Source organism: Emys orbicularis, chromosome 3, assembly GCF_028017835.1.
Source record: "Emys orbicularis isolate rEmyOrb1 chromosome 3, rEmyOrb1.hap1, whole genome shotgun sequence".
Lineage (NCBI taxonomy): Eukaryota > Metazoa > Chordata > Testudines > Emydidae > Emys > Emys orbicularis.
In genome coordinates this window covers 115,324,423-115,349,706 of record NC_088685.1, presented here as the reverse complement: position 1 = coordinate 115,349,706, position 25,284 = coordinate 115,324,423, and the positions used below count along the sequence as shown (strand labels likewise).

Here is a 25,284-nt window from a genome sequence, read left to right as displayed (position 1 = left end):
AAAACAGGGTTCAAAAAAGAACTAGATAAGTTCATGGAGAATAGGTCCATCAATGGCTATTAGCTAGGATGGGTAGGGATGGTGCCCCTAGCCTCTGTTTGCCAGAAGCTGGGAATGAGCAACAGGGAATGGATCACTTGATGATTACCTCTTCTATTCATTTCCTTTGGGGCACCTGGCATTGGCCACGGTCGGAAGACAGGATACTGGGCTAGATGGACCCTTGGTCTGACCCAGTAAGGACGTTCTTATGTTCATGTATCAACATGGGTAAGAATGGTGTCCCTAGCCTCTGTTCGTCAGAGGATGGAGATGGATGGCAGGAGAGAGATCACTTATGTAACATTGAATTATATATGCCATCTTGCTGACCGTATACTTAACTTATTTAGGTCTCTCTGAAGCTCCTCACAGTTCTCTCTGGTCTGGACTAACCTAAATAATTTTGTAAAATCTGCAAATTTTGCTACCTCACTACTCATCCCCCCTTCCAGACCATTACTGAATACATAAAAGAACATGGGACTTAGTATGGAACCTTCAAACACCCTACTGTTAACTTTCTGCCATGAAGAAAAATGACTATTTAAACTTTGTCTCCTAGCCAGTTTTTGATCCATGAAAATACTTTGCCTCTCATCCCATGTTGACCTAGCTTCTTTAGCAGACTCTTGTATTGGACCTGATCAAAGACTTGGAAGTCTAAATTATGTCAACTGATTCTCCTTTATCCACTAAACTATGTTGAAAAAAATTTAAGTGATTAGTGAGACATTGCATTGGAAGCTACCACAGACAGTGGAGAGTTTAAACAAATACAGTAACTCCTTAATGTTGTAGTTATGTTCCTGAAAAATGCAACTTTAAGTGAAATGATGTTAAGCGAATCCAATTTCCCCATAAGAATGACTGTAAATAGGGGGGTTAGGTTCCAGGGAAAATTTTTTTTGCCATACTGTACAGTACTATAGTTGGGAGGTGCCCCCGCCTTACCCCACACAGGCACAGCCCACTGGCACTGGAGACAATGAGGGAGGCAAGGAGGCTGAAAGTACTGTAGGCTAGGAGAAGTATGTTGTGCAGCAGCAGCGGCAGCTTCCCCTACTCTGCAAGCACCAGAGGCGGGGGGCTCAACCCTCGGCCCGCCCACGCCACCCCTTCCCCCAAACCCCCACCCTTAATCCGCCTCTTCTTCCCCCTCCCTTCTGCCCCTTTACACCGTACGCCACATTCTCGCTCCTCCCACCCCCCTTTCCCCTGCCTGCGGCAATCAGCTGGTTTGTGGCGTTCGGGAGGCAGGGGAGGGAGGGGGGAGCCTGCACGCCAAGTCCTCCCTCCTCCCCCCATCCCTCCTGAATGCCGCAAGCCAGCTGATTGCCGCAGGCAGGAGGAGGAGGGGGAAGGCGCTGATCCGCGGGGTCTGCCGGCGGGCGGAAGGCGCTGTAGGTGGGACGTAGGGGAGCTGATAGGGGGGGCTGTCAACTGTGGAAAAAGCAGGCAGTCCAATGACGTTATAGCGAAGCATTGCACAACTTTAAATGGAGCATGTTCTGTAACTGAGCAGGGCCGTAAGATCAAAACAACGTTAAGCGAGAGGACGTTAAGTGGAGAGTTGCTGTACTTGAAAAGAGAACTATTTGGTGGCTTTTTAAAGCGAAGGCCATCATCCAGTGGTACTCAAACTTTTGTACTGGTGACTCCTTTCAGATTGCAAGCCTCTGACCCCCCCCCCCCCCTTATAAATTAAAAACACTTTTAAATATATTTAACACCATTATAAATGCCGGCAGCAAAGCGGGATTTGGGATGGAGGCGAACAGTTCACGACCCCCCATGTAATAGCCCCCAGTTTGAGAACCCCTGTCATCGGTGATATTTCTGTAGACTTAGAGATATTTTATCCACCAGACTACAGACTTTCCAGGGGGGAAAAAATGAATAAAGTGGAAACCTAGACCCCCAATCCTATAATCTGAGCCATGCAGGCAGGCTCTTGTATCCATGCACAGTCCCACTGAAGTCAATGAGGCTCCACATGGGTGCAGAGGTCAATTAACATGGATCAAATTGCATGACCTTATTTTGACATTTTAAAGTTCTTCTGACCTTAACAAGATCAGCTTTTAAGACCTAAACAGTTAGCACACAGGAAAATGAATAAGTTATGAGGAAGCTGTATAAGGAGAGATGCGCCAAATAAACAGAGTAGTAATCCCTCTATGAAACTCACATCCAACTCAAAGTTAACTTAATAAAATGATAATAAGATTAACTGATAAAGAGATCCTTATTTTCTCCTGCCTCCTGTAGCTTTAATCCAAAGCCTTCAGACTTCCTGTTCTTGGCAGACAGTCACCTGAATTACATCCAATTTGCCAGAAGTATCTGTTTCATATTAAAACAGATTAATTTCAATGTTTCAGTGAAATAAATTAGACCATGCTTGGAAGTATAAGGCAAGTTTATTACTATATTCACCAGTTTGGCTACTGAGTCACAGATAGGGTGACCAGATGACAAGAACAAAACATCTAGATACATGGGGGGGGGGGGGGGTGAGAAGAGAGGGGGGGGGAAAAGCCGGAGTGCAAAATATCGGGACAAACATCGGTCGGGATGCGGGACAAACAAACTAAATATTGGGACATCTGGTCACCCTAATCACAGAACAGCTATATATCTGTATCATGTAACAAAGACTTTAAACATGGTGCGGGGAGGATAATGAATACATTGCACAAGCCTACTAAAATAATTCTTGTAACAACTGGGACTACAAATTTACCCTAATTTTAACTCAATTATTAAAAGTATATGAAAGTATATACAGTGAAGCAAGCTTCACAGATTCTTCATATTCTTCTGTAGTTAAATTAAAAAGAGGAGGAGGGGAATTTAGCGACAGAAGAAACAAATCCAGCAGACTTTCCTCCTAAACAAAAGTAACAAGGAGAATGTGACACTATCGCCTGAGTTCCAAATAAAATAAACCAGAGATAGAGTTGCATAAATAAATAAACAAATACATGTAAATTCAAAGACACTTTAATATACTACAGTAGAATAAAGCCACTTAAGCAGCATGTTTCAAATTATTTCTAGTGAAAGAAATTAAAGAAAATAAACTAGTCTCTACCTAACTGCCATCTCAGCAGAAAAACAACCTTTTAGGAACAAAAATCAAGAAAACTGCATAGTGCCTAGTAAGAAAAGTTAAGGCGGTTGCCTTATGTCCTTTGCCAAGATTAAATTCTTGGCACTCAAATAGGATTAGAATTGGGAAGAGTATATTTCCCTTTTCAAAAGAAACCAAAACACCGTCAGGAGCTTACACAAGGACATTTTATGGGTCTATTCATTATCATAAACTGCTTTTTGTGGTTAGTTCACGAACAAGTACAGCCTTTCAGGAGTCAGAACACATTGCAATCCTACATTAGAGCTTACCTCACCTCATTAATGGTTTATGAGTAATGCAACAAAGGTAGGAGGAGAGAAAGAATGCCCGGGCATCCCCACCCCTGTGCTCTACATTAAAGCAGGAACATATTCCAATGAAGCAGGTTCCAAACTGTGGTTGTGAACTTCACAAAGTATTACGAAACTTAGATGGAATATGATAAAAAAACACTACACACACCCATACACTAATGTTTCTAGCTGGGTGTGAGATATCACAGAGGGGGAAGTTTCAAATGGGGGGAAAACGTCCATGGTTTTGGAGTATAGTAATCCTTCCCTGCCCCCCCAAAGACACAGGTGACCAGGAACTTGGCCAAAGGGACGGTACCAGAATAAGGGTTTAACATTGTTTTTAAAATAAGTACAGTATATACTCGTTCATAAGCTGAATATTTTTGGTAAAAAATTGACGCATCAAAGAGCAAGGGTCGGCTTATAAACGGGTCTACACCAAATGATTTTAAACTCAATGGAATCATTGAATATCTAGTACACTGTCGTTTTGTTTACCTGGAGCGTCTGCAGGCATGGAGCCCCTCGACTCCCTGTGGCCGCGGTTCGCCGTTCCCAGCCAATGACTTCCCGCAGCTCCCATTGGCTGGGAACGGCAAACCTCAGACACTGGGAGCTGAGGGACTCCATGCAAACAAAACATCCAGGCCCGCTAGTGGCTTACCCTAACGGGCCAAGAGACAAAGTTTGCCAACCCCTGAAATATAGGGTCAGCTTATAAAAGGGTCATACAGTTTTTGCTATTTTTACCTAACGATCTTGGGGGATCAGCTTATAAACAAACAGGCCAATGAGCGAGTATATGCAGTACATCAATTGAAGTGTAGTGGTGAGGACAATGAGGAGAACAGAAACCCTGCTTTTAATGTATTTACAGTATACTAGTGAGGAAATACTGTTAAGCCAGAGCCAAATTTCAACTGATTTGCTAAACTTGCCAGTTTTAAATTGGAAATTAATTAGCAAACCTGAAGCATGCTGTATTTTATGTGTGATGTAAACCACCATCTACAGAGGAATGGTCTGAGACCACCACATTTCTTTCTTGCAGGAACAAATCTTCAGGCTTGAATTATGAAAACAGAAAACTTCGTACATCCAGTTGCGCCAAAAATACAAACATATTTAAGAAAAACGCATTAGCCATACTATCAAGTCCCTTTAAAGTTTTACAGTTAATTTTTGTTTATGACCTGATAATGAGCTGTTAGTACTAGAAACTAAATACCTCTGTTTATTCATACTTCAGAAAGAGTGTAGGTACCTACCTTAGAGTGGAGGAATCCTCTCCAGATATAAAGAGCCAGCTGGCCCAAGAAAGGGGCAAAATTTATATGAAAAATCTTTGCAGAGCATAAGACCGTTCTTAATGGCAACAAGCGCTACAGAGATTTTTCACGTAAATTTTGCCCCTTTCTTGGGCCAGCTGACTCTTTATATCTGGAGAGGATTCCTCAACTCTAAGGTAGGCACCTACACTCTTTCATAAAGATTTGGGGCTATGTGTAGGCTTGAGAAGACAGAATTAAAAACCATTGGGCTGTCTAGACAAATGGGGGGGGGAGGTAATCTTCTTTGCTTCTATGCATTTCCCAGTCCTTCCCTCCCTAGCATCACCAGCACAACTAGCTCCTATGCTTTTATTGCAGCTTTTGAGAACCAGTAACTTACGTACAAGGGTATTTTCTGAAGCCAGCTACACAGCTTTCAGAGCGAGCATGTTACATACACAGCTGTTCCCACCCCAGGGATAGCTCAGTGGTTTGAGCATTGGCCTGCTAAACCCAGGGTTGTGAGTTCAATCCTTGAAGGGGCAAGTCGGGGATTGGTCCTGCTTTGAGCAGGGGGTTGGACTAGATGACCTCCTGAGGTCCCTTCCAACCCGGATATTCTATGCCACATATATCCTTTGTTTTCCAGTGTAGAGGGTCTAATGCACAAATCATGCAGAGGAACTGGAGGAAGTTTTAGAGTGGTACAACTTGTCAACTATCTTCTCCCTTCATGAAAAAAGGCTCCTTTACAAGACAGACTACCCTAACTTGCCATGTGTTCCCCTCAATACCATGCAAGTTAAAGGTGTATATGAACCTAAGTTACTGCTTCCCTGTTCCCTCCTTTACACTTTTCTACGTGAAGAACTCTAAAAGATATGTTGTTCCAGTTTAAGCTCCGGAAAATTTAACAGGTCTGTCCACACTTCTCCCACCCCACTTTAAAAAAAAAAAACAAAAAAACAAAAAACAAAAAACCCACACTCAACGATTACCTTCTCTCCCCCTCCTGTTCAGTATCTTGCCAGGCATCAGATTCAGGACATTGAGGAACCTGGCTGTGCCAATATGAGCAACCTGGATAAAGATTCTTAGAGATTACTATTCATGGATAAGCAAGACCTTTTCATTCTCAACAACAGAGTTCGAGCATGCATACTGTATATGTTTTCCGGTCAAGTCCCTCTCCACACATCTTCAGAGTAGAATGATCAGATAAAGACATTAAAGATGGGTGAGAAGAGGCAAGGTTGTATCAGTAATGCCAGATTTAAGAAAAACAAAAATACTTGTACATTTTGAGGCTAGAGTTGACCACTTTCTGTTCCTTCAAGCTACAGAACAGGAATAATAAGGACAATGAAGATCAAAATTGCTAGAGTTGTGCTGGGAAACTTGTGCCCACTGCAGTGCAGGCAGTTGCTGTACAAAACGATGCCATTTGTTCCCCCCTTTCACGAACACTAAATTCACTACAAAGTCTGTCATTATTTATTTATAGCTCTCCTGAGCAATAATGATGGGAGCGCTATTGCCCAGTGGATAAGGCAATGAACATGGACTGGGTGCTATTCTTGGTCCTGCCCAGATTTCCTTGACTGGCTGTATGGCAAGACACTTTGCCTCATCTCCTGTCTATAAAAAAGGGATAATATTAATCTTCCTTTGTAAAGCACGTAAAGAATTTTGGATGAACCACGCTCTTTGAGAACTAAATATGATTGAGATGAAGGAGCAGAAGCTGGGCAGTCTGTCAGGCATCCCACTCCGCAGTTAATTTGCGAAAGTAGCTGCCCTGCTAAAAGTCTGCACCTTCTCTACAACACCTAGTAGGATTTTCAAGTACTGCACAGCCACCATTTTTAAGTGATTTGTTCCTGATGAAAGGTGCTGGATTGATAGCTCTACAACAAAATCCTCTACATTCAGAACAGGGACCGCACAAACAAATCCAATACGTGCTTCCCCCACCCTTCCCCAGCTGTGCCTCAACCTTGACCTAGCTGAACATTTAGAGAAAAAACAGTTCATTCCCCTTGTCCTTGCCTCCGTTAATGAGACCAACAACAAGGTTAGCGCTTGTGATGGTGATAGTGGGAGTTGTGACATGAACCCTGAACTGACATCAACTCATTCCACAGAAGCCCCGGAACAGCCTTGAGACAGTAACAACTTTCTGTCTCTGTCAACTTCAACTGTACTTGAACTGGTGGCCAGGAGGTAAAAGACACCACATACCATTCATCATCTAGTCCCATAGCTTCTAATATTCACATTAAAAAAAAAAGTCTATGGAAAAACACAAACTATCAGCTGGTTCCACATAATGTACTTTAAAAAAAAGGAGAATGCCTAGCTATAAAGAATCCTAGAACTGTGCCAAAGTCTGACTCACTGCTTATTTAGAAAAATATCAGATTAAAAAAATTAGAGGAGAAAACTCCATAAAATTAAGAAAACAAGTTTTTCACTCAAAGATAAAGTAGCTGAATGTTTGGATTCAACTGGCTGACTCATCAGACAAGCATTCTGGAAAGATTTATATCAAATGATTAGTTTTAGTCAGTAAAGAAAATCAAATAATGAGTATTAGCAATGCCGTGTGCAGTCTAGTGCTTGGAGAAAGGGATAGAGGCACAACCTACACCTTCAGTTCCCACCTCTACCTCGGTCTCACTGAAAAACTTCTCTTCATATCTGAGATATGAATAGTAATTCCTATTCGTCTAACAGAATGCAATGAGGTTTAGTTGTTTCAAATGCACTTTGAGAATTTTGGATAAAAGACACGGTGAATGTGCATATTATTTATTTTGATTTTTTCAGCTGGGGGCTGAAAAGAACAGACCTCCTAACACTCCCAGCCCCAAAATAATCTCCCTCCCACATACTACAATCAGCTCACTTCGCCCAGAAAGTGGCTCTGAAAATACCTGGGTTCTGTCACACTGTTAAAGTGGTGCATTAGGACCACTCTGAAATCAAAGGGTTTGCATAAAGTGCAACTTCCCCTTGATTTTAGTCAACCAGTGAATATCTCCTTCCTCACTACCTATCCTCCCATCCTGTGCCTCTGCTGATTGGCAACATACTGCCCCAGGCATTATGACATCCACCACCAAACAAGACAATAGAAATCGGTATTGCATGGGGTATTCTTTTCTTGACAAACTATCAGTTGTGTGCATGAAAGAATGTGAATGGACAAGTTAGTGAAACTGCAGCGTAGAGTATCTACCTTACACATTTTAGATTATACCAAGACTGTTGCTACGCATCTCCTTTTCAAAGGCCTATAAAAATTAGAGATAGAAGAGATACATTAGGTCCAGGGGCGGCTCCAGGCACCAGCGCACCAAGCGCGTGCCTGGGGCGGCAAGCCACGGGGGGCGGCCTGCCAGTTGCTGTGGGGGCAGCAGTCAGGGAGCCTTCAGCGGCATGCCTGCGGGAGGTCCGCAGGGATGCCGAAGCCGCGGGACCGGCGGACCTCCCGCAGGCATGCTGCCAAATCCACGTTACCAGCGGACCTCCCGCAGGCTCGCCGCCGAAAGCTGCCTGACTGCCGTGCTTGGGGCGGCAAAATACATAGAGCCGCCCCTGATTAGGTCATCAAATCCATCCCTCAGGCAGTACAAGATTTTCTCTGCAGGATATTTTTCTACTGCTTTGTCCAGTCTTGTTTTAAGTGAGCCAAGCATTGTGGCTTCAGCCAATTACTCTGGGGGGGTATGTCCCACAATCTAGTAAATCTAGTTTTTACTCAGCCTATTTTGGGTCTTTATTTATTTTCATTACTTCTAGTTACTGTATAACCTTTCATACCATCACACCATCCTTCATCTCCAAAAGTTTTATGGACATAAAGATTATTATATCTCCAGTTTAGTAAACAAACCATATGTAGTCTAACTCTGAAATTACTAAATTCAATCCCATTTGTCCACATCTTTCTAGTACAGTAGTACCCAAAACGGAATGTGATATTCCATGTGTAATCTCATAAAAAAATTATACAGACAAGAATCATCACCTTCCTAGCTCAATGATAGGATGCTGTATATGCAGCTCAAAAATCATACTGGACTTTTTTCTTGCCATACAAAATTTCAAAGACATGTCTAATTTGCTGCATACTCTCGCCTCATGTCTTAGTCAATGATTTCCAAGTTTCTTCCTTTCACCAAATACCTGGAATTCAGGTTATTTTTCCTGTAGCTACACCTCTACCCCGATATAACACGAATTCGAATATAATTCGGTAAAGCAGTGCTCTGGGGGGGCGGGGCTGCACACTCTGGTGGATCAAAGCAAGTTCGATATAATATGATTTCACCTAGAACGCGGTAAGATTTTTTGGCTCCCGAGGACAGCGTTATATCGAGGCAGAGGTGTATTTCAGACCAGTGGGGTAAGAGACTCAGAGACACAGGGAGAGCTAGTGAGGAAATAGGAGCTGCCCGCAGAAACTGGAGCCTCCAGAAGTGCAAGCCACCAATAGCAGAGTAATATCAAGAGGTATATGTGGACAGGTGGACAAGGTGGCTGGGCAACAGGAAACCAAAGAAGCATGTGCAGAGGGAGACTCATGTTCAGGGGAGCAGAGAGAGAACAGATGGAAGAAGAAGAATGAAATAAGAGCCAACGATGACAGCATACCTTTTTCTAAAAAGAAAAACACCTACTGCATTAAAAAAACATATAAAATACAATTAACATTTGCCTAATGTTGATTTTCAGGCATTACCGTAGGTTGGTTTTTATTATTATTTCGATATATAGTTGTTCATATACACAAGTTCTGAGCATCTTCCCAGCTACTTGCTACTACATAAACTAAGTGATAAAAATAATACAAAGCAATTACTGTAATTGTCATAGTTTTTATGCAGATGAGAGGAGAGGTGGCCAGAGAGAGAGAGAGAGAATCTCTCTATCATATTTAAGAACCTTCATTTTAGGACTATATCATAAGTCCTTTTAGCTTTTAGAAAAAAGGTGTTGAAACTGACAAGAAACCATAACTTATGGTATTAGCATCTCAACTAAAAGATCATTAACTTTTTATTTGTAAATAGAAAATTTAATATTTTGAGTAGATATTAAATGCTTGGGGGGAAAAGGTAAAAAGAAGAGAGGGAGACTGGAAAACACTGCTGGTTCTACTCTGTATGTAAAGTCAAGGGTAGCATTAGGGAATGTTAAAGGAAGCAATAAAACAAGCAGGTTCAAGATCAAAATTTAAGTCTCAGGCTTAAAATCTAACCGTAGCAACAACCCATGTATTAGACTCTTGTAAGAAACCGAGAGAGAGAGAGAGAGAGAGAGAGAGAGAGAGAGCGCAAAGTTTATTCCAAAGTAACCAATTGTTCTGATCATTTGGCCAGCAATAACAGAGAAACCCACCCATAAATTTGGCATGAGAAGTTACTTTACTATAAAATAAATTCAACAGAACATCAAGACGGCAACACCAGTATTCCAAGACACATTTCCTGCCAATGTAGTGGTTCCTGCCAGGATAGGGAACACCTAACAACCCACCTAAACACACTTCATTTACATTTATGCTGGACTCAGAAAGCCAATACTAGGCTCTTAGCTTTATGTAGCTCTGAAAAATGTATGGTATATAAACTACATAGCTTTGGACCATCTATGCAACAGTGAAACAAGTGAACATGAGAACAGATGTGTCATTTCTTCCAGATATAACAGAAACTTCCAGATTTATCTAAATCAGTGGTAGGCAACCTGCGGCCCGCGGGCCACACGAAGCCTGTCAGGGTAATCCACTGGTGGGCCGCGAGACAGTTTGTTTACATTGACCGTCCGCAGGCACTGCCAGCAGCTCCCAATGGCTGTGGTTTGCTGTTCCCGGCCAATGGGAGCTGCAGGAAGCGGCAGCCAGCACGTCCCTGCGGCCTGTGCCGCTTCCTGCAGCCCCCATTGGCCAGGAACGGCGAACCGCGGCCACTGGGAGCTGTGGGCGGCTATGCCTGCGGACGGTCAATGTAAACAAACTGTGTCACGGCCTGCCAGCGGATTATCCCAGTGGGCCACCTGCGGCCCATGGGCCGCAGGTTGCCCACCACTGATCTAAATTATACATGTGCTGAGCAGGAAAAACTAAATTGGATATTTTATAGATACTAGTTGCTCTAGTGCAAACTATTTTTTTCTTTTACCTTCTGGAAATCTCTTCAATGAAGAGTATAACCAAGAACATAACCACAAAGATATCTGGAGCCTGAAGGCTTGAATCACAGTTCATCTAGCAAATAAGACAGACAACTTCCACAGCTGAAAAAAAAACAGGAAAGCAAAGATTTGTGGCCACATTTCTACTCTCTGTGTTGGCTTTAGTTTTTTCTTTTTTAAAATCATCCTTTTAGGATTTAGCACTGCCTTCTTTCATTCCTATCTAATCCCACACATCTCTGCAGCAAAAGTAATCAAATATGTATCTGCAGTCCAGAGGATTGCAGACAGATTATTCTGAAAAATATGACCAACATTTTTTAACAACTTGGAGACGTGGCATAAGTGTGAGGTTATGTTAACATCCTTCCTCTAGAGCAGGTGCACTAGACAGGAACCCTTCACTTGACCAGCTGACCCACGTGGCAGTGAAATATACCACTCAGGCACTTCAGTTCAATATTGTTGTTGGGATTTCCCCCCCCCCCCCCTCAACACTGCACTAGTTCTTTAGAAATATCATCGGTTATTGCCCTATATTCTCATAATGACTGCCTCTCCAAATTATTACATGTATGATTATCGGGACATTTTGATAAACATTAGAATGTCTGTTTCTGAAATACAAGTAGTAATGTAAACAGGCTTGTCATGCTTCTACTCTCTTACGTGTAAATCCATGCACTTCATCTTCTTTCTACATAGAAGTGTTTGCTCCCCCAACCCTCAAATGCAGTGTCAAAGGACACCCAGAAAAAAATCTGCAGAATAATTGCCCACCTCTTCAGTTTCAAAACATCCTCTAAGCTTTCATTAAAAGAAACAAAAATCCTTCATGGTTGAGAACAAAACCTCCTAAAAGTCAGTCAACACTGGGTCTACAAACAATCACAGTGCCTGGGAGAGAAAGAATGGTGCTGTGGTTAAGACATGCAATTTCCTTGTCCTGCCACAGACTTCCTGTATGACTTTGAGCAAGTCACTTCGTCTCTCTGTGCCTCAGTTCCCCATCTTTAAGATGGGAATAACAACACTTCCCTACCTCACAGGGTATTGTGAGCATAAACCCATGGAAGTTTGTGAGGCCGTCAGATACTACAGTAACGGGAGCCATAGAAGGATCTAAGAAAGATTAGAAAAGCTGTCAATACATTCTAAACAGCCACAGAATGAAACTGATAGAAGAATGGTTAGTTTAATCTTTGATACACGCAACCATTCTAGGCAGCAATTAAATTGGCATACGTCATGTCAGTATCATACTGCAGCTACTTAGGAAAGCTAGAATTATGAGGAACCGCTGAGGAACTGCAGTTGTTGCACTTGGACCTCACAGGTGGCCCTCCTCCCTGCACCATCTTTTGTATAGACCTCTCATTGGTAGGCCCAGGCCTCTAGTTAGTGCGTGTCCGCCAATTTTTTCATAGGCGCCCAGATACTATGGAAAGTGTTCCATAGAACTGTCTAAAACAAAAACAAATCATCCTATTACTTTTGGCCACAGACAGAAAAATGGAACAGAGAACTCACTTCTTCACCCCCCGGTTTTTTTTGGGGGGGGGGGGAGGGGAAGAATGTAGGTTGAGCCAAGACAGTTTCACCCCCACCTGACTCTGCAGGAGCTTTTCTTTGTGCCTCAGCATGTTCCATACACACCTACGCAAGGATAATAGGCAGAGTTCTGAGGATGCACCATTCACTGTCTCATCTCCCTTCAAGCCCACAAAGAGTTCTCAATGCTGTCTCAGAATCACATTATTACAGATTCAATGCAACCTCCAGCCCATGGTGGAGGAGAGGAAGGCTCGCCCCTGGTTCAACGGGGGCCCATGGCTGCACAGCTCATGAGGCACAAGGGAATAGACAGAGTGGAATATGCCTTCTGATTATGTAGTCCAACACATTGTAGCATCACTTGCTGAAGATTACTGTACTTACAAAACTTCACCAGCAACAAAACTAACCTTTTTTTTTTTTTAAAATCAGACAGCAGCTATAACTTAATAAATTGCAGAATGGCAATCAAAAATAAGAGTTCAGTTGCAGAAAAGAAAATAGCTGTTGCCTTCTTTTACTCTTCTCAAAGTGAAATAATATGAAGTGGGGGGGAAAATAGATAAGTATATCTTTATAATGCTTGAGCTATGGGAATCAGGCTAGCACTGGTTGTAAACATATCTAAAATGATTTCAGTCCAGAATAAAAGTTTTATAGTTCATTTTCTTATGTATGCCTGCATACACTGATTTATGTGTATGTAGTGTAGTTTTTAACTCTGTTGGCTCTACTTATAGGCTTTGTGTAACTCAGCTCTCTCTATTCCCCTCCCCCCAGGAATGAAGGAGCAATAAGAGTGGGCAGTGAGGCTCTCTCTATTCCCCCCCAGGAATGATGGAGCAATAAGAGTGGGCAGTGAGTTATCAAGAGATTTGAATCTAGGACTTTTGTCACTAGAAGCACAAGCTTCTTCCACCTAAACTAAAGGAGTAATACCTCCCCCAGCTGTAAACAGTAGTAGACTGATCTTTGTATGTAGAACAGCCACTAGTGGATCACAATAACAGTTAACAGCTTCAAAAACAGACTCCAACGAGAAGCTGCTGAACTTGAATTAATATGCAAACTTAGATACCATTAACTTAGGTTTGAACAGAGACTGGGAATGGCTCGGTCATTACACTAATTGAATCTATTTCCCCATGTTAAAGTATCCTCACACGTTTGGGTCAACTGTCCGAAATGGGCCATCTTGATTATCACTTCAAAAGTTTTTCTCCCCTGCTGATAATAGCTTCTCTTAATTAATTAGCCTCTTACAGTTGGTATGGATACTTCCACCTTTTCATGCTCTCTGTATGTATAAATATCTTCTTACTGTATGTTCCATTCTATGCATCCGATGAAGTGGGCTGTAGCCCACGAAAGCTTATGCTCAAATCAATTTGTTAGTCTAAGGTGCCACAAGTACTCCTGTTCTTTTTACAGTTAACAGTGTATAAACACTGGCAGTGGATGAAGGTTTAGATAAAAACCCGAGGTTATAGATCACAGGGGCTGACTTTTAGTTTTCCCCAGGGGTGCTCCACCCCAAGACACCAACCCCACCCTGCACCTTCCCCCAAGGCCCTGCCCTGGCTCTGCCTATTCCCCCCTGTTCTGCCCCCTCCCCTGAGACCCCAGCCTCGTTCTGCCCCCCATCCCCCAAGGTCTTGCTTGACCTCTTCCCACCCCTACTTTTCCCCCTCACTCCACCACTTCCTGCCCCCACGCTGCCATCTTGCTGCTCTCTGTCCTCCCAGAGCCGAAAAACAGCTGGGGCTGGTGGGTGCTCACTATTTTTTTTCCCGTGGATACTCCAGCCCTGGAGCACCCATGGAGTTGGCGCCTATGTTCTATCTAGATACTTTATAGTAAGTATCCAAACCTGTTGGGCCTGAAAAATGGAGGTAAGATCTTGCAACAAACACTCATGTGATTTCCAGTACTTCCTGTGCTTAGTCAAACTAGAAACATTGGTCAGGACAGTTTCTTTTTTATTAATATTTATTATTTTATAATACTGTCTCATCTGAAGCATTTCAACCTCTGATCCCAACTGAAGTCAGGAAACACAGAAGTACACAAAGAAGTAAAATGTAAAATGAGTATGAAAAATTAATATTGGGGAGGGAGGTTCAAATGTCAATCATGGTGTACTTTAAGTTTTTCTGCAAAAGTTGAAATTCGCTCATATTTTGTTGACCTAGTTCACACATCCCCCAAAATTCCAAGAACTCCAAATCCCCCTGGAATGAGTCATCCTTGTGTAGGTAGGTAGGTAGATAAAGTGTAGTTTCGTTTGCAATAAAACAAATTATGACCACTGACTTCTCCCACCATACACTCACATGCAGATTCTGAAATTAATTAAGTGCCTAGTTTCATTCAAAAACTTCAAAATAAACTATGACTTTGACCAATCTCAGGAGTCAGTGCAGGGGGAAAACCAAAAGGGATATCACTTATCACATGCTATGATTCAGCATATCAAGCAGACTTTGTTTCCCCACAGAGCATCATGTATTGAAGCCTTTGTACTTACATAGCTTCCCTCTCTGGCAGTTTTAAATGTACATCATTCTTTCTGACACCATAAGTAAAGGCAAAAAATCCCAAACCAACATAAATTCAGACGAGAATATGAAAGTTAGTCCATTAATCCAGGGGCACTTTCCCCCTGACACTTTCTTAGTTCATTTTGGATTGCATATTCTTCAGCTACTATTAGAGTGGCCTGCCAGTTATTGATGGAGGAAGAGAGGCTTAGAGCAACACAATGAACTGAGGTGTTTTTTTATTGTATTACTCATTTTGCAAGGGAAGTCTACAAAGCACCAACAGGAACAGAAGGTAAGTGACATCATTATGGCCTCAGATACACAAAATACCACTCCGCTTGCATAGGTCCATATCAGAGAACAGATTCAAGCCCCATGATTGGATTTCAGAGGTTATATCAAATACTTGATTCAGTAAACATAAAAGCGATTATGTTGAAAGTTTACTATGGCAGCTTTAAAAAGGGTAAATACTTAGAGTACTGATTTTGTGTTAAATTATCTCCAAGTCCCATCTTAAAACACAACCTGTGCCTTATCTGAAGTACCACTGCCATCTGCTTTGGGTAGGACCAGAATCCTGAGGTGACTATGGCCCATACTACAAATATTTATGTATCTTAAATACTTATATGGCCCCCAGAGCTGTAGAACCTGAGCACCTCACAATCTTTAATGCATTTATCTTCAAAACACTTCTGCGAAGCAGTGAAGTGCTTCTATGCTCATTTTATAGATGGGGAATTGAGACAGAGAGAACAAACAACTTGCCCAAGGTCACACAAGAAGTCTGTGGCCAAACAGGAAATCTGCCAAGTCCCAGGCTAGTGTCCTTACCATTAGGCCATCAGTCCTTTCCTATCATATATATCACTCCCTGTCATATAATCTGATACTAATGACAGAAGTCACAGAGTAGATTCCTGGAAAGGATGAAAGTTACACTGATTTTCACTTGGAGAAGAATAAATCCTTTCAAGATCACAGTTAAGGTCACTGATAGGAAATATGGAGAAGTATACACAGCTGCATACATACCTCAATACCTGTTCATGGGTAGTGCTTTCCCAGTATATCTCCCAACAAACACCATTCAATACTCCAAACAGAAAATGCTATTTTAGAATGCCATCAAAATACACTCATGACCCCAAGTTATTATTGTTAGAACTGATAGCCAAGGTAACAGTTAAGTTACTATCTAAAAGACAGTACTCTCCATAAAAATTGAAGTCACTCATGAAACAAATAAAGACACTCTACTTGTTCCTATTTTCTGTTTGCAAATGCTGAATGTAAAGTTGTAAATGTATCATATTCTAAAACTTCATTTTAAGTTTTATTTTTACAAGTGGACAATTTGTGAATGATGAGCAAGTAATTAATGTATGGAAAACAACATTCCTACACAGCCTTAAAAAAAGAAGTTATTTGAGATGAGGTACATTTGTTTTTTTCCTCAAAACTCATCTTAACTTTGAGAGGTTGGTAAAATGAATTAAACTTCAGACACATTCTAGTTAAACAAAATACCTTCATGTTCTCAGTACAAAACAATGCCCAAAGAAGTGGAAAATAAATTAAGAAAAATATCAGGTACAGATTTTTGACTAGGGATCACATTTTTTTCCAAGGCTTTGTGCTAAAGTTTTTAGATATTCAGATTCGACAAACACAGCAATTAATGAATTTATGGTAATCTTTGTAATAAATCCTTAAAATCAATTTAAAAATCAAAGCATTTCAAAGCCACCAAAGAAATATTATCCATTTTGAGAGTGAAGAAAGTTCTTGAAATAGAAAAGAACACAGCAGTTTTAATTCAATCTGTTCAGATTGTCTTGTTAACTACTTAGTAAAATCAATATTTCTACAAAGTTGGTTCAATTAAACACACAAACAAAACAAACACAAACACACAGACCTATATCCACAATCAGTAGTGTGAGAGTTACACAAAAGCATATTTTATCTGTACCTAAGATATTCTCACTGCTGTATTCATCTTTTTTTGTTTAAAAAAGCACTTTGAAAAATGAGATTCTATTACGTATCATTGTTCTGCTTCAATGTAAGAACAGAGCAGATAAACAAGCACATACATTAATTATACAGATAGCTCCTTAAAGGTAAATGTCAGACCAGTTAGTTTGTCCACCTCATTTGAGGTCTCTTCCCCACATTTGGGCCTTGGAAGGTTGAAAGTTCTGGACAATAATTAGACGTACACTTATGAGATGATCCAAAACACAACGGGTGGGTTTCATTTTTGCCATACCAACTCTGATACTGTCCCTTTAAAAAAAAAGGGGGGGGGGAGACTTTCTTCCCTCCTCTAATAAATAGATGCTCATAAAAATCTGATGAAATGTATTTCTCTGTTAATACAGGAATGAGAAATATGTCCCGTCCCCCCCCATTAACACCTATATTGAAGAATGGATGGGACTTTTATTGGTAGAGTCTTAAAGAAACACGTCAACTCAAAATAACTTCAGTCTGAAAATTGTATACTTTCCATTGTAATAAAGAACATGCAATATTGCCACAGAAATGGAAAAGATTGAAAAAGTTGGAGAAAATATTTTTCCTCTACTTTATTTATTTTGTGAATTTCACAGCACTTTGTGTATAGTCACTTTTACTGTTTTACTAGCTAGCATGTGAAAGACATACAAAAGGGAAAACTGTAAGGGGAAAGAAAATCATTTTTTAAAGCTAGGAAGGCTGACGGGCAGGTATAGTACAGATTGTCATTATTACTGAGACATTATTAAAACTAGGGTTGTCAAGTGCTTAAAAAAATTAAACGTGATTAATCTCACGCTTAACAAATTAATCATAATTAATCACATGCTTAATCACGCTGTTAAATAATAGAATACCATTTATTTAAATATTTTTGGATGTTTTCTACATTTTCAAATATATTGATTTCAATTATAACAGGACACAAAGTGTACAGTGCTCATTTTATTTTTGATTACAAATATTTGTGCTATAAAAACAAAAGCAATAGTATTTTTCAATTCACCTAATACAAGTACTGTAGTGCAGTCTCTTTATCATAAAAGTTGAATTTACAAATGTAGAATTATGTATAAAAATAGCTGCATTCAAAAATAAAACACACAATGTAAAACTTCTGAGCCTACAAGTCCACTCAGTCCTACTTCTTGTTCAGTCAGCCACTCAGACAAAAAGTTTGTTTACATTTGCAGGAGATAAGGCTGCCCTCTTCTTGTTTACAATGTAAGCGGAAAGTGAGAACAGGTGTTCACATGGCACTGTTGTAGCTGTCGTCGCTTTAAGACTTCTGAAAGCATATTTCATACCTCATCCCCCTCAGATTTTGGAAGGCACATCAGAGTCTTAAACCTTGCATCAAGTGATGTATTTGTCTTTAGAAATCTCACATTGGTACCTTCTTCGCGTTTTGTCAAATCTGTAGTGAAAGCGTTCTTAAAACTAACAGTGCTGGGTCATCATCCGAGACTGGCTATTATAACATGAAATATATGGCAGAATGCGAGTAAAACAGAGCAGGAGACATACTATTCTTCCCCAAGGAGTTCAGTCACAAATTTAATTAACGCATTTTTTTTTAAAACGAGCGCCATCAGCATGGAAGCATGTCCTCTGGAATGGTGGCCGAAGCATGAAGGGGAATATGAATGTTTAGCATATCTGGCATGTAAATACCTTGCAATGCCAGCTACAAAAGTGCCATGCAAACACCTGTTCTCACTTTCAGGTGACATTGTAAATAAGAAGCAGGCAGCCTTATCTCCCATAAATGTAAACAAATTTGTTTGTCTTAGCGATTGGCTGAACAAGAAGTAGGTCTGAGTGGACTGGTAGGACTTATTTTGTTTTTGAGTGCAGTTATGTAACAAAATAAATCTACATTTGAGTTGCACTTTCAAGATAAGGAAATTGCATTAGGGTATTGTATGAGGTGAACTAAAAAATACTATTTCTTTTATAATTTTTACAGTGCAAATATTTGTAATAAAAATAATATAAAATGAGCACTGTACACTTTGTATTCCCTGTTGTAATGAAATCAATATATTTGAAAATGTAGAAAAACATCCAAAATATTTAATACATTTCAGTTCCTATTCCATTGTTTAACAGTGCAATTAAAACTGCAATTGATTGCGATTAATTTTTTTAATCGTAATTAATTTTTTGAAGCACGTGCGATTAATCAACAACCCTAATTAAAACATATTAAATGTTTTCAGTAAAGTACAAAAAGTAAAATTAAAAGACATTGTCAAGAATTTTTCTTCTCCAATGTCTGTTCGCTTTTAGAGAAGTAAGACACAGCTCTTCTTTTATCATCGACTATGTTCTTTTCCATTTGGCAAAAGACAGGGTTTTTCCCCCCAAGTGTTCTTATTTTAACAAGTTTAAATTTACAGAGTACCCCTCTCATGTTAAAATAGCATCAAACCCTATCAGCATGGCTTTACGAATATTACACTGCTCTACAGCCAAAATGCTTCTGAAATAAATGTAGTCAAACTTTACTAATTCTGGGTCACTGAACGAAAATGATGCTTAAAATTGTTGATTGGCTGTAGTTTTCAAGATATGCTATTGGGTCAGTATATACGACCCTTGACTTGGGAATGGCAGAGGATAAGTGAGTTATAAAGGGAAGGGATCTCAATTTAAACCAGAAATGACTAAAATACATCTTTGACTGGATCTATGAATAAATCTATGACTGGGTTTGGACAGTACTTGCTTTTTAGGCAAAACAATGAATGATGCAATCTGAAGCTGGTATTGCGTCATACATGATATGAATTGCATCATGTTATTCCTAGAAGTCATGGATGATGCAATCATAACGAAGCTTACATCACTCTGCTGAACAAATTCCCCTAGATCAGCTCTAGAAATCATACAGTGTCGTGCTCTCTTATTTGTCAGTGTTTGATTTTGCAAAGGGACACATTTCTGTTTAGCCAAAGTGAGCGGAGATGCCTCGTACTTGTGTGAACAGTGCAGATAACTTCTGCTATGTTTGTGGTGAAGTGACTTTTGCATCACAAAAGCGCAGTATAACCACTATGGTTAAGAAAGCCTATCACCTTTATTTTGGCTGCAAAATTGGAGATCAGGACAAGAGGTGGGCCCCACACATATGCTGCAACACTTGTGCAACAAATCTTCGCCAGTGGTTGAACAGGAAAAGGAAATCTATGCCTTTTGCAGTGCCAATGATTTGGAGAGAGCCAACAGATCATACCAGCAATTGTTACTTCTGCATGGTGCCTCCAGTTGGGAAAGGTGTGTCAAAGAAGAAAAAGTGGACTGTGCATTATCCAAACATTCCATCAGCTATACGCCCAGTACCTCACGGAGAAGGACTGCCGGTTCCTGATGCACCAGAATCATTCTCACTTGAGTCAGACGAGGAAGAGGATGAAACTTCTGGTCCTGAACCATCAGTGTCACAGGTCCCACATTTTCTCCCATCCTCCTCCTCTGAACCACACCTCATAACACAAGGTGAACTGAATGACCTTGTCAGGGATTTGGAACTACCCAAGAGTAAGGCAGAGCTGTTGGGTTCCAGGCTACAGCAGTGGAATCTCCTGGCAGGTGATGTTAGGGTTTCCATGTTCCGTGACCGTCAAAAGGATCTTGTCCCATTCTTCTTCATGGAAGGTGATCTTGTAGCCTGCAACAACATCGATGGTGTGATGGCAGCCCTCAACATCGTTCACGATCCAGATGAGTGGAGACTGTTCATTGATTCATCGAAGACGAGTCTTAAAGCTGTTTTACTGCATAATGGCAATGTTTTGCCATCAATTCCAGTTGGTCATGCAGTCCATATGAAGGAAACCTATGACAACATGAAACAACTTTTGAGGTGCATAAACTATGACCAACATCACTGGCAGCTTTGTGGCGATTTGAAGGTTGTTGCTCTCTTGCTTGGTCTGCAGACTGGATACACAAAGTACTGCTGTTTTCTCTGCCAATGGGATAGTCGTGCAAGAGATTCCCACAACATCAAGAAAGATTGGCCACTCTGACAGTCATTGGAGCCTGGGAGGAAAAGTGTTCAGCATCCACCACTTGTTGAATCAAGGAAGATTTTGTTACCACCCTTACACATCAAGCTGGGTCTGATGAAGAACTTTGTCAAGGCCATTGACAAAACACAAGCAGCTTTCAAGTACCTCCGTGGAAAATTTCCAAGGTTAAGTGAAGCTAAGATAAAGGAAGGTGTCTTTGTTGGTCCTCAAATTCGTGAACTTCTTCGAGATGATGCATTTGACCATGCACTGCGTGGCAAGGAAAAGACGGCATGGAAAGCCTTCCAGTTAGTGGCAATAAATTTTCTCGGAAACAACAAGGCAGACAACTACAGGTTGTTGGTGGAAAACCTCCTCAAGGCATACAAAAGCCTTGGTTGCAACATGTCACTAAAGATACATTTTTTGCACTCTCATCTAGATTTTTTCCCACCGAACTGCGGAGCAGTGAGCGACGAGCACGGCGAGCGATTTCACCGGGACATTGCAACAATGGAGAAACGCTATCAGGGCAAATGGAGCCCATCAATGCTTGCAGACTATTGCTGGACAGTGACAAGAGATGCTCCATTTAATGAATACAAGAGACAAGCCAAGAAGCGCCGAGTAGACACTGAATAGGACTAAACTATGTACATAATAGTTTTTTGCCTTTTGTTTCATAATAAATTTTATTTCTATAACCCTTTTGCTGATTTCTAAAGTGTTACATAAACAGGACAGGTGAAATATGATCATGTAAAGCAACCATAAACACATGAAAAGACCTAGGTTTACAATTTATGATTAAAACTCTACTATCTACACAATATACAGACATAAAATGTAAAAACTTAAATATCTTAGAAACAGTAGCCAATCAGTTGTTTTAATTGTCATATTTGAATTCAGCACATCAAAATACATAATAAATAGCACATTTTATCTCTGAAGCAGACGACTTCTCAAAAATTGTAGACCAGTGTTATTAGACTGTGCTGAAAAACCAGCTTTTAGAAATGGGAAGGCTGGGGACAGCAATAAAACCAAGTTTTAGCAGGCCCAACAATAATAGTGGCTATTTTAAATTTATGGTGGAATGAAAAGTGTGAGCAAGAGAGAATTTAGTGCTTGTTAAAAAGAGCTAGACTGGCCATCCTGGACACTGAAGTGCTCCATATGCAATCAGATCCTTGGTCTCTCCCTTGAGACTGCCAACAGGAAGGCCAATTAGTGCCAACAGAGGTAGCAGTTTCAGTAATGTGATAAAAATGTGTGTACTGCAAACAATACTGAGCCCACAATAGTACTCATTTCATATTGGCCATTAAACAGTTAATCCTATGGCAATAACAACCACTCAAAACAGCTAAGGTATATATGATATTTCACATGCTATGTTGCCTACAGAATGTTCATATGAACATTCCATAGGCAAACACATGCAAAGGGGAATAATTTAACACAAAAATACTGCAGCTCCAAGGAAAAAGAGCCCAAGCATTTCCCCCAAAATTCACAGGACTAACCAGGATTTAGGAGATCTAATCTCCCCACCGCCAGGGGATCCTCCTCACTCACATTAAGGAACTCTAGTTGATGCTCTCTAAATCTAAGTCCCCTCCTCCTCTTTGTCCATTGGCAACATGGCAGAATCAGCAATTACACTGTCCCACTGCTGCACCGTAGATGTAAAGTCACATCACAAGTTGTGATTCACTATTTTTTTACTTGAGTTTTATCCCAATGGAGTCACACTGACATAAAACTGGAATCAGGCCTAGAATGTAAAACAGGAGTTAATGCTAGCTTTCTAGTTTTCCCTTTTGAGTTGATTCAAGCATGAGGTTGACACGGGAGGAACCATAGTGTTTAGCACAGCTCCACATCCACCACGCTCTGCCCATTTTTTCCACATAGCATTGCAAACATATTTTGTAGAAGTGGAAAGATAGCTATGCAAAGAGGAACTATCACATATTGACACTTTCTCCCTCAGGAAGACATCACAGCTTTTTTTCAAACATATTTTCTCCCCTCTGTGTACAGTTCAATAAGGGAAAGGAAAGCTATAGCCAAAAATGGCAGGAAATTTTGCCATAAAAAAAGTTTAATGGCTACCGGCAAAATTAATATTTTTTTAAATAGGCAAATAAATAGCACATCTTGACATTTAAAAAAAAATCATTTGGTCAGGCCTAAGACCAAACAAAACCTGATCAGGCCCATCCCCAGCCTCTACCCTCCCATTTCTCTGAATACACACCTGCCTGCTGCCTCTTCAGTCTCACTTTCAGTTTCAATTTCTGGTAGGCTGTATTGCTTGCAAACACTCTTGCAGAGCCTGAGGAAAAGCCTGCCCATGAGCTCCCCCCTGAGTAGTGCAACCGATCAACAAAACAATAACACTTACTATGCAAAACACTGTCAAACGCACTAAGTAAACAAATTCAAAACCTAGAGAAACCTATGTTTGTCCCCTATTCCTTTTCTGTTCTAGTAGCTTTAGTTGTTTCCTGTAATAATGATTGTTACAACATTTTCAGATTGGAATTTTCAGTTTGAAAATTGATTGTGTCCCTTGATCTTGATTTTGCATGCGAGTAGTTCCATTGACATCACCAAGACCACATGAAATTGTCTGTGTGCCTACCTGCACAATCAAAGCCTTAGTGACGTTAAAATGTGGGCCTGAAAACTTTTCAGTTTTAGTCAGATCATTTCTGTTTTAATTTATTCTCAAAGAACAACATGTTAGCTTTCTCATCAACTCTTGTATTTTAGTTTTAAAATGAATATGGTCCTCCTGAAGGCAAATCAATGGCTCCTTCTACAATGCTTAGTTTATTTGAATTATTCCTGACGTCTTTAATAAGGGACAAAGATCAAATCAGCAACATACTAACAATAGAAACACTTATGGTAAAAATCATTAATGTATTTTTTATACTTCATTCTTCACAAAATGTTTTAGACAAATCTGCAAATTTCAAAAATGCTTATATAAGCCTGGCAATTTAATGGCCAAACTGCTAAGGAACATTACAATCAAAGGTAAAAGAAGCTTTGAACCTAAAAATCTCACTCAAACTTCAGAAACAGACAAATCTATTCCATCATGAATAAACAGGATATTAAATTTATTCAGATACCTGTTCATTCCTGTCTCCTCTATAATGTAAAACGACTCCTAGTATTTCTGTACTACAAATATGAAAACATATGACTTGTTATGCCTGAACTTCCACATTTTATATCCTGAGGGCAATAACTGTAGTTTTCACTTGCAATTCCAAGTTCTAATCTAAATTAGTGGTGGAGATACAGATTTATAAACCCTTTCTCCATACAGTTTTAAAAGGCAAGATAAAAGACCATCATAGGCCTTAATTTAGTTTCAAATTTTAGAAACAGTCTCCAATGCACTGTCCTCTACCTTTTGCCAAAGCTCTATTTTCTCAGCAAGTTCGTTCTGATCATTCTTTCCCCTACTCCCTGCTTTTTAAACACATACTCATAGGTATTTACAAAAAGCACTCCTCACCAGTAGCACAGCTGTGTGTAAACTGAGCTTCTATTTGGGAACTATACCAATACATCACTGCCTCTTACACAAACTCAGAATATAAAATCCTGCACATTTACTTCCCAAATTCTTCACAAAACTTATTTTCCTTCCACTCATCGACCCAAAAGTCTATTTTTCTAGGGAATCACCTCTTTCCAACTCAGGAAGCCAGAGGCTTAGCCTCACCCCCTGTGCTTCCCCTAGCCACATAGTTGAGAGAGGTTCACATTCTTTGGAGAAACATTCAGCCTGAATGAACACTATTAGGAATACGGATTAGGAAGGTGCAGTCCTTGAACCTAAGGAAATCCGGGGTCAAGACACTCTCGAGAAAGGAGCCTCTCTTTTTGAACGGTTGAACAAAAGTGAAAAATATCTTCGCAAGCCCGGTTCTTCGAGAACTAGAGAATTAAACTAGCCAGGCCTGGATCAGCATCGCAGCTCTGCACCACCGTGGACGCCGCTAGATTTTCCAGCTGGGACCAATTTCTGATCCCTTGCTGGCGAGCGACGAAGCAATACGGGGGCCAAACCTGGCACAGCGTGTGCGCTGGGCCACTTGCTCCTTGCTCAGCCTGGCTCTCCGCGCGCTCACACACTGGGCTCGGCAGTGCCCCGCGATGCTTATC

The 25,284-nt window shown here is 40.6% G+C and overlaps 1 protein-coding gene across 1 annotated transcript in view; it reads right to left on the bottom strand.

Annotated features, from left to right (window-relative positions):
* Positions 1-25,284, bottom strand: part of UST (uronyl 2-sulfotransferase) — a 288,989-nt gene that overhangs the window by 263,249 nt on the left and 456 nt on the right. The window lies entirely within an intron of this gene.